We start from the raw sequence: 16,445 nt of genomic DNA, 5'->3' as shown, positions 1-16,445 counted from the left end.
TGAAAGCATAAAGCCGCTTTCCTAAAGTTAGTTTTACCTTAGTATAATTGAGCTATGCGGTTAAGCATACGCAAATATATTGCGGTGAAGCATAACAAATGTGTGAAGGGGCAATTCTTAAGGGACACATTATGTTGAGACAAAGCGAAAAAAAAAAAAAACGAGGACAAGAGAAGGAAACAGAGACGCAGCGCTAGTTATGTAGTACCAACTAGTCCACCAGTCTGTCCTTTTGAACACATTATGCATTCGTTAATTATACGCGCATGCACCCGTCATCTCCTGTCACAGTAGGAGCACCGATATGCCTAATAAGTGTAGGTGGTGGTGGTGGTGGTGATGTTGTTGTTGAAGCAGGCGGGGTTAGCCTGGCATACATAGCCGGCAATTGTTCCGCCTGATCCTGCTTCGAGTTGAGATCAGGGGTGTGTCACCAGGTGTGGATGAGCCCCTTGTCTCGCAGGAAGGCTATCAGCAGTCGTTGCACTCTCTTCGTGAATGCCGCGGGCCCTCCGGGCAAAACGTCTTCAAAGGTCCTGTGCGTAAGACTGCTCTTTTGTAGGTTGTCGACCATCGCTTTTCCTTCTGTGTCAAACTGCGGGCATAGCCAAATGAAATGTTCGATGTCGCCAATGTCACCACAGAAAGCACAGAGTGGGGAAGCGCGAAGCCCAGTCTTGAATAACCAAGCTGGGGTGTACGCGAAGTCGGTCCTGATGCCGTATAAAAGCGTCGCTTGTTCGCGTGTAAATCCATGAGTCACACAGGATTCGTGTGGATTCTTGTGCATCTCTCTAAAGTGAAGGCGGATTGCACCCTTAGGGTTTTGAAAAGCTTTTAGAGCTTTCACTTTTGGGACACATGTCAGCGCTAGGCGTGCAAGGGCGTCAGCTTCCTCGTTTCCATCAATTCCTACGTGTGATGGAATCCACTGAAACCTTATGTAAAATCCTTTGCTCATTAGGTCGTCAATCAGCGCCAGAGACTGCCTTGTAAATTAAGTGTACTGGCAGGCCGTCGGAGCTTTTTCGGATGTGCCTGTGGCGATTTCAACCCATAAGGGCAATAAAAGACGTGCATTCTTTTTTGCGAACTGCCCGACTTTTCGGACGTTTTCGCGGCCCCTAGGGAGTTCGAAAAATTGGACGTTGACTGTACAACTGACCAAGAGGATGCTTCAAATAGTCCGTGGGGCGAACGCGCTGTGGAAGGAGGACGAGAACACAAAGGACCTACGCATTGAGGAATGAACGGGAAAGGAAGCGTGCCATCGCTTTCTTCAAGGAGCTTGAGCTCAAAAAACAAAGTGGTGGCTGACGCCGAGATGCAGGTGTCCCTCATTTAAACCAAATAAAAACTTAAAAGCAGTGAAATGGAACACTGAGGCGTTGTGTGCTGGCTGAGTTGAGGTTGACTTTCCAGCTGCTGAGAGATAATCTCACTTGTTACAATGTTCGGGCCTCATACCAATGAGCTTGCTATAAGTTGATAGGAATAGCTCATATTTGAAAATATTTGCTTCTGCATGCATCTCCTTTTTATTCGTATTTGAGAATGCTCGACTCAATTACCAATGGTCTTTACCATTTTTTTCGAAGATATCTTATTCGCTGTGCATTTTACTAACACTTGCCTTCTGTTTTCTTTTGGAGCAAAACAAACGCTGCTCCTTACTATTCAGACTGGATTAAGTCGTTTTTTTTAGCATGCTTGCTAGAGAGTGACTGCATTGGGCGACATGGGTGTCAGCCCATCTTTACGTAAAACAAATTTCTGGGTCACTCAGGGAATTTTGCAAAGGCACTCGGGAAAACCTGGAAAACTCAGGGAATTTGGAAATGTCAACTTGGTAGACACTCTGAAATACCATTTTCCGTATGAGATCAAGATTACTACTCAGGAATTTGAGATGATATAAAATAATGGAGTGCAGGATATGACTTAAACTCTGCATAGTGCAGCCAGTGAACTACATTTAGTTGCTATGTGCACATTTCGTTAATCTGATTTGCAATGTTTTCAGTTTTTAGTGTGCAATTAGTTTACAATTAACTGGTAAGCTTCTTCTACCATTCTGTTAGGAGAACATGGATTAAAGGAAAAGAAAAACAACTTAATAGCTTGACTAGGCCCATAAACCCCTACAATGCAGTAGCATACTAACATCCACGAGCAAGTACATTGTAAGTTCTGTGGAAGCATGCAAGAATTGTCAGTGGTACTAATCATGCAATACATACCTAGTAATTCACATTCACACGTGGGCATGACTATACAAATAGCACTTGCATTCTACACTACAAATAAAACTGGTGAGAAAAAGAGTGTAATTTATTATGTGAATTCTCCAGGAAGAAACAGTATTATACACAGTAAATATGCACTTGTTTGCTTTTTTGCTGTCGGTGATTTATTAATGTTAATTCTTAGTACTGTTGATATATATATATATATATATATATATATATATATATATATATATATATATATATATATATATATATATATATATTTACTCACATAATGATTGTGTTTTTTTGGTACTGTGGCGAGTGCCTCTCACGGCCAGCCTTTGTAAACACGCCGGTGGCATGGCTACCAGGGGCGAAGTCCGCAGCCAAGTGGCTGGCATGTCGCGAGCAGACATCGCGCGTTGTCACATTGCTGCGTGCAGACGACGACGCTCGTGTGTCGTTTTTTTATTGCTGCGACAGGATGAAAAATTGCTTAATAAAGTAAATTTCACTTTCATGAAACTCTTTTTTATTGGAAACTGAGCCACAGGCGAATGGTGGTAAGTTCGTCTGCTAAGCCCGTCAGCTTTGCCTTTGTTCGCATGATGCTTGCTCGCCGTCTGTTCCTGCAGAGCCGGTATTTTTATTTCGGTACCCTCAGGGCCTAAAATTCTGTTACAGAGCCGGTGAGTGTTTACTGTATGTGTGTGTCCGCCTTACTAAGTAACTTTGAGTGATTTACATGCATACCGATGCGTTGCTGTTGCGTATTAGGCTGCCCGTCAAGTTGGGGACGGAAGCAACCAGTGGTTTTCACGAGGTGCCAGTTGAAAACGCTTTGCGTGCAGAGTGGTTGAGAGCTATATCAAGAAATGACACTTTGCCAATCATTACTATCTCGGACTGCTCTGTTGTGTGTCGCCTCCACTTCCATCCTGCGGATTTCAAGGAGACCTTCACGAAGCAACTTTTGAAACCTGGTATGGTACCCAGTGCGTTCACTGAACGGACACCGTGCCTTGCACAAACTGAGAGCACGACGGTGTCCGGTGTGTTCGGTGAACGGACACCGTGCCTCGCACAAAGTGAGAGTGCGACGGAACCTCAAGGCAGGATGCGAAAATGTAAGCATGCCCCTTTGAGTGCTTCGTTGCCTTGTGAACCACCGGAATGCGCAAATGAAGGAAATCAAGGACCAGCCATGCCTCCAGGGCACGAAAGTAATGAGAGCAACATTGAAGGAAGTGAGCCAACGTGCTATGCTATTCAACCTCAGTGAGGGGAAGCCACGATGAAGGATCTAACAACCGAGAATTCCGGTAGCTTGAATGCGTGCCGTCACGTACAGGGATGGTGAATGCCAAACGCTCGTACAAGACACAGACACCATTGAAGTTGTATTCCTCAACGTACTTTGTCCAGTGCAAGTGGTGGCGTGAGAAAGCACGGGCGCTCAAAGTGAAAGATGACAGGCTGAGTAGGACTGTAGAATCATACAAACAGGAACTATTCAAGCTAAAAGAAGCAGCACATGTTAGTACATTTATAGAAGTGACGTCCAATGCCGACAAAGGAAATTTAAAGGCACTGCTAATCGTTGAACAGGTAAATAACTACAGAAAGAAAAAGCCACAATGGTCAGAACCAACACTGCGACATAGCATCATACTCCGAAATTTGTCAGCGAAGGCGTATGAGTACTTGCGCTCCGAAGACCTGCTGAGGTTGCCCTGCAACAAGACCCTGCAAAAATACATAGGCGCGGTTTCTGGAGAAATTGGCTTTACTCATCTAGTTCGTTACCACCTGGAAACAGAAATATTAGCGCTTGAAACACCACAGTCAAAAGTTTCTTCACTCATCATAGACGAAATGAGAATTTGCCAGAAACTACAATATCACAAACAAAGAGACGCATTCATTGGTGACGTCAACATGGGCGCGGAGCTGCAACATGTCCCAAACTCTCAGAATGAGTGCCTGGCAAACTCGGTCCTCTGCTTTTTGCTCTGTGGGCTCCACAGTCGCTACAAGATACCTGTCAGGTATTTCTTCACAAAGGGGTGCACAGGGGAGCAACTAGCAGAAGTCATGCGCCATGTTATCCAGAAAACTTCGGAGATCAGCTTCGATGTCGTCCGCGTTGTCACTGACAATCACAAGATAAATGTGACAGCCATGCAAATTTTGTGTGATGGAGTCCTGCGCATACGTGCTCCGCACCCTGCAGATCTCATTAAGCATATCTTTCTGGCTTTTGATCAGAGCCATATAATTAAAAATGTGAGATCACAGTTTCTGGCAAAAAACTTCAGCGAAGAAAAAGATATCATCAAAGTACCTAAAGATGGTGCACAAAATGCAGAACTTAACAGTAAAGCCAATCAGGTTCCTCACGCGAAACCACCTCTACGCGTCCAATATTTAAAAGATGAGCGTGAAACTAGCCGTGCAGTTGCTGTCGGCCGCAGTAATGGGCGCCCTCAAATATTTGAAAGACCAAGCAGGGCACACTGCGGACATTGAGTTTGCATCGGCAGGGCCTTACAACCCACTTTCTGGAAGCGATGCAGAAATGGTTTACTCTAATGGACATAAGCAATCGCCAGCAGTGCATTCATTGTAACAACAATGATTGCCGCCCGTTCAGTGCTGTGGATGACCCGAGGCTCGAATGGCTGGAACACGCTTTTGTCACGTACATCGAAAATCTGAGGGATGCCACAAGACTGGAAACTTCTTCAGCAAAGAAATGTGTCAAGCTCTGATATTCATAACGCAATCAAATGTTGCTTGCATCCGCCATCTGCTGACTGAGAAGCAATTTAGCTTTGTTCTTACCCGCAAGATGTCGAGTGATCTTATCGAGGCAATGTTTCGATTCTTGCAGCGTAGTGCTGGATGTGATGATGCCCTAGACGTCAGGAGCATAATATGCGGTCTCGAAAAGACGTTGAAAACAGGCATCATAGCCGGTTCCAGTGGCAGTAATGTGCAGAGCTCGGCAAGTTTCACATCAAAGCAGCTTCTTCCAATTCAGCATGAGCGCCATACGACCGCAGGCACCGCCAAGCGCATTTGAACATAGCAGCAATGAGTCTAAGAGTACTGTTTGTCAGACAGACCACTTGTCTCAAACCCCATTGTTGCCAGCGTGGCAATGATGGGAGGTTTCATTGCTTGAGCTGTAAGCGAGCGCATTCCCTGTGCTGACTGTGTTACAATGCTTCAGGCACCAAAGAGCAGTGCTCCCGCTCATGGCCTCATCACTCACCAGGATCGCGGCGGCCTTTTCTACCCGACGCAGGAGCTCATCAAAGTTCTTATAGGTCTTTGCAGGTTTGCGGACCGCATACTCTCTCAGTGACGGTCAGTCGAGAAGCCTCTTGAAGTATGCGTGCAGAGGACAGTGCAAGAGCTCATGAGTCTGCCCGTCTTGACCCGCGGCAATGCCAATTCAGACCACCGCAAGGGCCTGTTGGAACTCATCGCAAGAAAGCTCATTAAGCCACTTTTTGCAAACCATGCGCAAGCAAAAACCGACACGAATGCTGTAATGTTTCTTGTGAAAAAGCCCCTGTCGAGAAAACTAATAAAATTGTAGTGCATTTGTTGTATGGCAGTATACAAGGCACCGTGCCACACTTTTAATCACCAACATCTTTCCGCATCAAAGTGCGTGGAATCATCATCTGCGTGTGATAAACCAGAATAGAATGTCTCACATGAACTATATTAACGTGCGCTTTTTATGACAAGCAGGTGCGAGTAATATGGTCGAGTTTCGAGCATTGCTCAGCTAGCGCTGCGCTCTGCTTAGGAACGATTTTTGGGCCGTGCATTAAATTCTTGTGACATCACAACTGGGTGATTATGTACACTTAGTGTTTTCTTCATTTTGTGTTTCGTTCAACCTACCCCGAATCAATGTATACAGGTGCTGTGTATATGTTCTATCTTTCATTTCTTCTCCACAAGCTTAAGCGTGCTATTATTTGAGTAAAATAATCCCTGACACCTTAGGAAATGGAACAGCGCGAAGCGTACACTTCAAGCTCTTAACTATTAGAGAGTTCTAGAATAGGGGCCCCAATAGTTTGGGGCCCCAAAGAGCTTTGCGGGTGTTAGCATTGGGGCAGACAGGAGTGAAGAGCTTTAGAATAGGGCTTTGCGTTTGCGGATAGAGTCTTGCGCTGACAGCACCACTACGGCGTCAAAGAAAAGCTATCAAAATAATTAAATAAAATATACTATTTTATTATAGGAATAGTAATTTTGACTTGCGTGTATTTGCGTTTAATTACAATTTAGAGGTTATTCTGTAAGCAGCAAACAATTAGTTGCGCTTAGTTTTGAGTAAACCAACTTCATGTGCCTTCACCAGCCAAGCTTAGCCGTGTTAGGCCTACGAGCCATAATATCCACAATCGAATTCAGAATCAGCGGCGTCTAATGAATCGAGCTTCATAACACATGCTAGTTGATAGAAAGCGATAACCGCAGTCTCTTCTCCCAGCTTGCGAACTTCACGGGTTACCATGAATCGAACCCAGTTTGGTGCTAGATTAGAGCCGTCGATTCGATGGATGCCGCCATGTTTGCTGACGCAAAGCTTTTAGGGCCACTATTTGAGCTCCCGCTTAATCGGTGAAATAGCATTACCTACGCAAATTCAAACGCAGTTTGCGTCTCGCGCATGCGCAGTGGCCTCGATGCTATTTCTTTGGGGCCCCTATTCTAAACCTCTAATAGAGAGTTTTAGAATTGCTTTATCATTAAATCACTTTATCCAGAAGCCTCCTACATAACGCTAATATCCCTCTCCACGCCATTAGTATTGTCAATAGACGCACGGTGACCTATCTTCCCTGTAACAAGACAGCCAGTCCCACATTTACCGATTTAGATAAAGTGCTCATGAAAAAGCACAGCATCAGAATGTATCAATGACCATTTTTTTCATGGCTGCTCTTAAACGGGCAGCCGCACGTAAAAAAAAGAAAAAGAAAGAAAGAAGATAAACACGTGAACGAAATCCCCCTAAAAGAAGCACGAAACACTATGCATCGTTTATATCCCTGAATAACTGCATCGTGTAACATTAATGTGCTTTTTTGACACCAGTTAGTTTGTCTTCGCACAAAATTTTGCCACAGAGCAGCCGGGTTTCAGCGCGCCACTCGCCCGACCACCGGCCTGAAAGCGCGGAAGCAGCACCGTAAAGCCGCGATGCTCTCAGCGGCGGCTGTGGTTGTCACGTGACCGGTACAGTGGCGCGCGACGTCCTGCGGCGCATGGTTGCAACACCCGGCAGACAGCTCCCTATGGAAAAAAGAGCGACATTCTAGGCATATACCGTATTTACTCGCGTAATGATCGCACTCGCGTAATGATCGCACCCCTGAATTTTGTCGTCAAAATTCTATTTTTTTAATTTCCCGTGTAATGATCGCACCCCGAACTTGCCGCAGCGATATATCGTGTGCCGTCTAGCTAATAATGATCGCGCTTACCATCTGTCGACTGCTACATGAACGACTCTTCAAGACAAACCAAGCGGTCTGCACGCACCAAACATACTTAAGTAGATGCCTCATTTCATCACTTTCCGCACTTCCATGACTAAAAAGAAAGCTGCAACCAAACTTGCCTTTATCATGTGTAGGCTTTATAATGGTTGTGGTCAACAACAACAAAAAAGGTGCCTTTCGTTTCTTCTGATCTGCACTCGTGGGCATGCAACAAATCGTGAGCTGCAACGATAGTAGCCACGTTTACACTGATACGTTAAAAGTTTACCCTATTCATACGCTGACGCTTGTAACACAGCTAAGATATTCACCCACCCTTAGCGGAAAAGTGCCATATTAGGATAGTAGTGAAGACAGATGCCGCAGTTTCCACAGCATGCCGGCCATGTGTTTCCATGTCACTGGCAGCTAAGTGCGCCCATCTGTTTCTGTCCCCTCAAAGTGGACATGGCTATGTTATTGCCGCAAACTTGCTGATATTAATGATATTATTCATTACTGATACGGAAGAAACTGTTTCAATGCACGTAATGTACACACGAGAAGAAAAAAAAATCGCGTTCAGCGCGTTCGGCTTGCTCCGCTGGCCGCCATTCTTGTTTTGGCAAACGCGGGACGAAAAATTTTTTTTTCTTTTCGCTGGAAATCTAACCCAAGTAATGATCGCACCCCTGATTTTGCGTCAATTTTTCTGACAAAAAAGCGCGATCAATATGCGAGTAAATACAGTAGTTAGAGGAGGCGGTGGTACGGGACACCAAAACAAATATGGCGGCCGGTGGAGCAAGCCGAATGCACCGAATGCGATTATTTTCCTTCTTGTGAATACATTACGCACATTGAAACAGTTTCTTCCATATCAGTAATGAATAATGTAGTTAATATCGGCAAGTTTGCAACAATAACGTAGCGATGTCCACTTTGAGGGCACAGAAACAGAGATGGGCACGCTTAGTTGCCAGTGACAGAAACACATGGCAGGCATGCTGAGGAAACTGCAGCATTTGTCTTCACTGCTATCCTAATACGGCATGTTACCGCTAAGGGTGGGCAAATATCTTAGCTGCATTATAAGTGTTGGTGTATGAATAGGGTAAACTAAAGTATCAGTGTAAACGTGGCCACTGTCATTGCCGCTCGTGATCTGTTGCGTGCTCATGAGTGCAGACAAGCAGAACCGAAAGGCGCCCTTTGTGGGGTTGTTGTTGACCAAAACCATTATGAAGCCTACAAATAATAAAGCCGAGGCTAGTTTGGTTGTAACTTTTTTTTTTCATGGAAGTACACAAACACACACACACACACACACACACACACACAGTCAAACCTCAATATATTGAACACGAATACATCGAATTATTACGTATATTGAACCTGGAAAATTGCACGCATTTTTATTTTGAACGGGGTCAGACGTAAAATGGATATATCCGCCACCCCAGACCACGTGCGCTCTGTTGACAGGCGGTCAGCTTTCCCGCAACACCCTTGAACATAGCGGTGGCGTGATGGGCAATCCCGACTGCTGCACACTATAGCACAAGACATTCATTTGAGGGATCGCCAGCCGTTTGTGCGCAGGTGCAAGTAAGAGCGGGCATGAGAGATAAAATCTGGGGGCTTTTGCTCCTTGAATATATGACCATGCCTAGGCACTACGGAGGAGGTTTCTTAGCGTGTGCCGGCATTGCGGAGTGTTGTCAAGTTTGTTTATGCTCCGCCGCTGGCTGCCTGCGCGGTGAGGCAGCGGGCACGGACACCTCATTTAGTGATCGCTGTGTCTGGAGGGGCAAGGTTCTCACTGGTGTTGCATAAGTCGTGGCTCGCTTTTTTCTTCGCGACAATAGGTTGAATATTTTATAAGCACTGCTCCAGGAGGGCACATGTAACTGGCAAATGGAGGCCTCAGGAGAGCACCTGAGGTTATAATAAAGCAGGCGGCGCAGCATCTCCAGGGCAGCCAAGGGATAGCGGGGACTCAAAGCTGGAAGCAGGGCAGCCTGTGGGTTTTGGCCGCGGAGGCCGAAGCGTGCCAGGGGGTGTTCGCATAAAAAATTGGCTGTCCGCGATAGTGGACAGCCAATCTTATACACCCCTGGCAAGTGCAGGCCTCGGCAAGCCCCAACCCACGGACCAGTCTGGGTTCTAGCTTTGGTGTCCCCGTTGCCACTTTGGTGTCCTGGAGGCGCCGCCAATCATGCGAAATAATGACACATTGTTACAGTGAGTAAAAAACATGATTGAATAAATATAATTACGTGCATATAATTAGTTGTGACGCTAAGTTCAGCACTACTGTGCCCTGCGACTTCTGCAACACCAGTCAGAACTTTGCCTCTGAAGGTATATCGGACAGATTTTCTCTCATGCCTGTGGTGCTGGTGCTGAGTCACTCATTGTCATGTATCAAATTCTGGTCACTGGTGGCCTTTTAGCCACTTGTGTTCAACCATGGTTGCTAAGGCGCTCTGCCTTCTAGATTTTCAATATATGCAGCCCGGGCTCTACTACAGTCGCTACAGTTCCCACAGAAACATCTGTGATGTTATTTACAAGGTACATCGCCGTAAGGTGTGAGAAAGCTATGATCCACCACGGGCGCCGCAGGTGCGAGACAGTCTGTCCGACACAACGGTTGCCAAATCGGCCGTCAGTGTCCGCTGCTTCACCTATTTTACCGTGCCGGCAGCCAGTGTCCGAGCGTAAAGAAACTCGACCCCACTCCGCAATGCCGGCATGCCTAGGCAGAGTTGTATATTCAAGGAGCAAAAGACCCAGATTTTCTCTTGCGCCCGCTCTTACTCACGCCTGCACACAAACGGTTTGCATCCGCAAAGACGCGCGACAGCGCACGCCCAGTGGGCTCATTCATAGACGCCTTGGCAGGCACCACTTAATACTTCGCTGTTGACAGTGTTTCAATATGCTTTGATTGATGGACATGGACATCGCAGCAGAAGTAGCGGCCAAACGAAGACGCTGCTGAGGTTGATCCCGCAAGCACTGATGTTGCCCTCTCCCGACTTCAACTGAAGCTATAGCTGCTTTGGCCCTTCTGTGCTGCTACTGTGGGACAATAGAGGGCACCGGCCTATCGTTTGTGGATCATTTAGACTATGGTGAGGACTCTGTGTTTAAACATGCGGCTGCTAATAAAGAGCAGGCTACACTGCTGCAGTACTCTCAGCCAAATAAATAAATACTTTGTGTGACGCTTCAAGTGCGCCACGATTGGGGCACGATTGGGGATCCTTGTTCGAAGCGTGCGTTCGGTTGCGCTGCGTGCAATTGACCTAGAAGACCGCACCGACTTCGCGCGGCTGATGAAGTCAGTGCGGCGTGGGCCAATTGCGCATGCGCAACCGAATGCATGCTCTGAACAACGATTCCCAATCATGTCTTTGGTTCATTGATTAATTTGGAGAAGTTTTTGACACGTGTGTATATTTACATATATTGCATTGAGGCTTGTTGTCATTCGCAACGTTGTGGAACGCTAGGTATATAAAGGCACTGCAAGGGCTGTCCGTAGCAAGGGGCTCACTCACAATCACGGCATGGTTCTTCGTCTTCCTTTTCACTTGGCACATACACAGGGGCGCGTCTGCTTCATTACAATGCTCCGGGAGCAAAGCGTAGCCATCCTGGCAACTCAGGGCGTGGAGAAGGTGAGTGGGTCATAATACGGTTTCAGGCGGTTGACATGTACTATCTCTCGCCCACGGCGACGCAGGTCTGGTGACACTGTGAGCGGCTCGATGATGTAGTTGACCGGTGAAGTGGCCTCTATGATACGGTATGGACCGTGATAACGCGCCAGGAGTTTGGAAGAAAAGCCAGGAATGTGTTCTGGTGTCCAAAGTCATGTCTTGTCTTTTGATCCTAAGTCTCACTAATCAGGGCACGTGCCAGCTGACAGCATTCTTCAGCATCTTTGGCGACTTCGGAAAGCGGAGTATACTCTGTAGCGTCAGGTTGGTACGGAAGCATGGTGTCCAAAGGGCATGAAGGCTCACGGCCATACACAAGGAAAAGGGGGAAAATGCCAGTGGTTGCTTGCGTCACGGTGTTGTATGCGAACGTAACAAAGGGGAGTACGGTGTCGCAGTTGGAGTGGTCGGATGAAGTACACATCCGCAACATGTTGCCAAGTGTGCAATTGAACCGCTCGGTCAGACCGTTGGTTTAGGGATGGTATGCGGTCGATTTGCGGTGAATTATCCTGCACTCAGCGAGGAGGGCATGGATGCCCTCCGACAGGAAGACACTGCCCCTATCACTCAATAGTTCTCGCGGAGCCCCGTGGTGAAGAACAAAATTGCGAAGGATGAAAAAAACCGTCACAGGCGGTTGCTGCTGGCAGAGCTGCAGTATCAGCTTAGCGAGTAAGATGATCCTATGCTGACAATAATCCACCGATTTCCGCACCCGTTGCATGGAAGTGGCCCCTAGAGGTCGATGCCGACGTGGTCGAACGGATGAGACTGGCATGGTTAGCGGCTGCAATGGTCCTGTGAAACGCTTGGTAGGCGTTTTGCCTTGTTGGCATGTAGTACAAGACTGAATGTACTTTTGCACAAAGTTGTACATGCCTCGCCAATAATAGCGCTGACGCAACCTTGTGTAAGTTTTGAGGACGCTGGCATGAGCACTTAGGTGATAAGTGTGAAAAGACGTGCAGATGTCAGAGTGCATGTGACGAGATATAGCAAGGAGCCATTTCCGACTGTCGGGCATGTAGTTGCGATGATATAGAATGTTGTCCCGCACGGAAAAGTGGGTTGCTTGGTGATGCAGTGCTCATGTCGAAGGGACATCAGACGGAGCGGCAAGGTATTGAAGTAACGTTACAAGTGTTGGTTTCTTGTGCTGCTCTGGGAGCATGTCAGTGATGGTCAATGGTGACAGGGTGGACGAGGAAACGGACAAAGACACCAAATCAGGCGTCAGTGGGGAGCGAGAGAGCGCATCAGCGTCGGAGTGCTTGCGACCGGAGCAGTACGTGACGCGGATGTCGTACTCTTGCAAGCGAAGCGCCCAATGACCCCATTGTCCCGACGAGTTTTTCAAGGAAGAAAGCCAACAAAGTGCATGGTGGTCAGTAACTACGGTGAAAGAACGGCCGTAAAGATGTGGGCGAAACTTGCTTGGTGCCCAGATGATAGCTTGGCACACCTTTTCTCTGACGAAGTAATTTAGTTCTGCTTTCTTTAGAATACAGCTTGTATAAGCGACGACGTATTCATCATAGCCAGCTTTCCGTTGCGCTAAGACCGCACCAAGGCCAACTCCTCTGGCGTCAGTATGAACTTCCATGGGGGCATCAGGGTCGTAGTGGTGAAAAATCGGTGGTGAGGTCAACAAGTGGTTCAACTGCTGAAATGGTGCATCACATTCAGGTGACCATGCTGCTATGCCGTTACTGGCGGGAAGTAAACTTGTCAAGGGCACCATGATGGATGTGAAATTGCATACAAAGCGACGAAAATAGGAACATGAGCTAATAAGACTTCTGAGGGTTTTGATAGACGTGGGCGTTATGAGGTCTGCAACAGCACGGAGCTTGTCTGGGTCTGGGAGGACACTGTCTTTTGAGATAACGTGACTCAAGATGGTTAGCTTGCTTGCATCAAAACGGCATTTTTTGAGGTTAAGGTGTAGGTCGGCAAATGCAAGACAGGTCAGAATGTCATGTAGGTGAGTGAGGTGGGTCGGAAAATCGGTTGAGAAGACGACGATGTTGTCGAGGTAACATAAATAGGTCTTCCATTTGTGGCCACGAAGGATGGTGTCAATCATACGCTCAAAAGTAGCAGGCGCGTTGCACAACCCGAAGGGCATGACGTTAAACTCGTAGAGGCTATCGGGTGTAACGAATGCAGTTTTTGGACGGTCAGGTTCGGCCACTGGAACTTGCCAGTACCTGGAGCGCAGATCCAAGGAAGTGAAATATTCTGCGCCTTGTAAACAGTCGAGAGCGTCATTGATATGAGGCAGTGGATAAATGTCTTTTCTCATTATCTTGTTTAGGCGTCTGTAGTCGACACACAAGCTAATGGAGCCATCTTTTTTTCTTACCAATACGACAGGTGAAGACCAAGGACTTTGAGACGGACGGATGACTCTACGTTTGAGCATGTTGTCCACTCGCTCCGTGATGATTTGGTGCTCTTCGGCGGAGACACGATGCGGGTGCTGTCGCAAGGGGGGAGTGGGAACCGGTGTCGATGGTGTGAGAAACACTGGTGGCACAGCCCAGTGATGTCTGATGACAGTCGAAGGAAGAGAGAAACTTGTTAAGGAGAGCGAGAAGTTGGCGGCGATGAAATGGGGAAAGAGCAGGATCGATGGCATTGTCAAAACCCACTGAAGGTGATGAGTCCGAGACCGAAGCGATGGTGTCAACGTAACGGAGAGAGTCGGTAGAAACATCGAGATTGTCAATGTAGTCGACTGCCTGGAAGTATCCTACGGTCTCTCCAAGCAGTAGGCTGATCGGGTACTGGTACTGCCTGGAAGTTGGTGACCAGCATCGCAGTTGACCCAGATGTTATTATGAGTACGGCAAATGGAAGAACAATGCCCTTACGCTGAGCAAACAGATCGGATGGCGTGAACACTACAGTGACGTCAGATGCGGCATCAGACGACAGGACAACAGCCATTGACGACTCAGGGGGAATGGTTGTGTCGGCATCAACAATGAGTTTGTCGGCAAAGGGAGGAGAGCTGGTAAGCAGTGATTCACATACAGTAGTGGTAAAAGCGGCACTTCTGCATGCGAACAGTCAATGACAGCATGATGATGTGACAGAAAATCCCAACCAAGGATGAGGTCGTGAGAGCACGATGGTAGCACGTAACACTCGATTATGTACAGAACGTTGTAGATGGCGACATGGGCCATGCATATAGCTGAAGGGTGAATTCGCTGCGCGCTGGCAGTGGCGAGCACCAGGTGAGAGGAAGCTGTAGTTCTCTTGAACGATGGAAATGGCTGCTCCGGTATCGACTAGTGCCACTGCGGGTACTCCCTCTAATAACATTTTGCAGTGAAGATTGAGGTCTTGAGAATGTTGATGTACTTGCAGTTCTTGCCTCAGGAACTGCACCAGTCAGTTTCCCTCTTCAGTTGGAGCTCGGCGACGCAGGGGCGAAATCAAACGCTGCCGAAGGGAAGGGAAACGCAGAGTTTCAGACTGGTGATCAGTGTCAGGATGTCGCGGTGAAAATGTAGGCGTGGCGGTGCATTGTGTTGCATATGTGGGTGTGTCAACGGTGGTACGTGTAGTTGGGACGCGGTGGCGACAGAAGCGGGCCACATGGCCAGCAATGCCGCAGGCAAAGCAGATAGGCCGGTTGCCTTGAGTGCGCCACGTCTCGGTGGAGACGAAAAAACTGTGGTGACGGTCGGGCAACTGGAAATGAAGCCGGATGCATGGGCGATGAAAAGGAAGCTGTCGGCGCAGGTGGCTGTGCAACCACGGCTGCATAACTGAGCGGCAGCGACGTAGGGTAAGTGGCAAAGTTGGTATGGGGCAGCGGCACACTCATAGGATTGGTGGGGGGCTTGTAGGAGCTGCAGGAAGCGCTTCAGATATCTGAGTCCAGATGACTTGCTGCAGCGTTGGAGGCAAAGCTGCTATAGGCGCATCGCTGTGAGGCAGCAGCGAGAGCTGCCTGGCCACCTCTTCACGAATAAAATGTTTGATATGCTGCGAGAAGGTCAAGTTGGTCATGTCGGTAGAAACTGCGATGCTCGAGATGGAATCGGCGTGCTGAATGTTCTGGCGGGTGATGGAACATTGGCGCCGCAGCTCGCCAAAGCTCTGGCAGAGGTTAATGACAGATACGCTAGTTGGGCTTTTGGCCAGCAACATCTGGAATGCGCTGTCCTCTATGTCCTTGAGGATATGCTTGATCTTGTCATCCTCTGACATGCTGGGATTTACCCCTTTGCACAAATCCAGAACATCCTCGATGTAGCTGGGGAATCTCTCCCGGCTGATGTGCGTGCTGGCGTAGACGCTGTTCAGCGCTTAGCTTATGCACAGCTGGGCGAACAAACACTTCGGCAAAAAGAGTCTTAAACACGGATCAGCTTGTAAAGTCAGATTCATGGTTGAAGAACCAAAGTTTGGCTTTGTCGGCGAGGTATAAAGGCACGTGGGTCAGCTTAGACTGGTCATCCCATTTGTTATGGGCACTTACACGTTCATACGATGACAGCCAGTCTTCCACATGGTGTTTGGCGGTCCTGCTGAAAATGGGTGGGTCGCGTTGACGAGGGACGCCGGCGCAGGTGACAGTGGCAGCTGGTGGTGCAGGCAACGAGGTGGCGGGATCAGGCATAGTGTAGGGCGATCTTGTTGGTAGGGTTCGAGTGTGGAGCTCCAGGATGAGGCGAAGAATCTCCGCATCCTCCACCAAATGCGACGAGGTTTATTGTCATTCACAATGTTGTGGAATGATAGGTATATAAAGGCACTGCAAGGGCTGTCAGTAGCACGGGGCTCGCTCGTAATCACGGCACCGTCCTTAGACTTCCTGTTCAGTTGGCACATACACAGGGGCGTGTCTGCTTCATTACAATATATATATATATATATATATATATAGTTCTTTTTTCAATTTCTTTAAAGCAGGATTGCCTATAGTACATTCATGTTTGTTTGAAATT

The 16,445-nt window shown here is 47.7% G+C and overlaps 1 protein-coding gene across 3 annotated transcripts in view; it reads left to right on the top strand.

The window, feature by feature from the left end:
* The window catches only part of roq (RING finger and CCCH-type zinc finger domain-containing protein roquin), a 162,743-nt gene that overhangs the window by 79,920 nt on the left and 66,378 nt on the right, over window positions 1-16,445 (top strand). The window lies entirely within an intron of this gene.

The sequence above is a fragment of the Dermacentor variabilis genome, unplaced genomic scaffold (genome assembly GCF_050947875.1).
Source record: "Dermacentor variabilis isolate Ectoservices unplaced genomic scaffold, ASM5094787v1 scaffold_20, whole genome shotgun sequence".
Classification (NCBI taxonomy): Eukaryota; Metazoa; Arthropoda; class Arachnida; order Ixodida; family Ixodidae; genus Dermacentor; species Dermacentor variabilis.
This window is presented reverse-complemented; position numbering and strand designations above follow the sequence as displayed.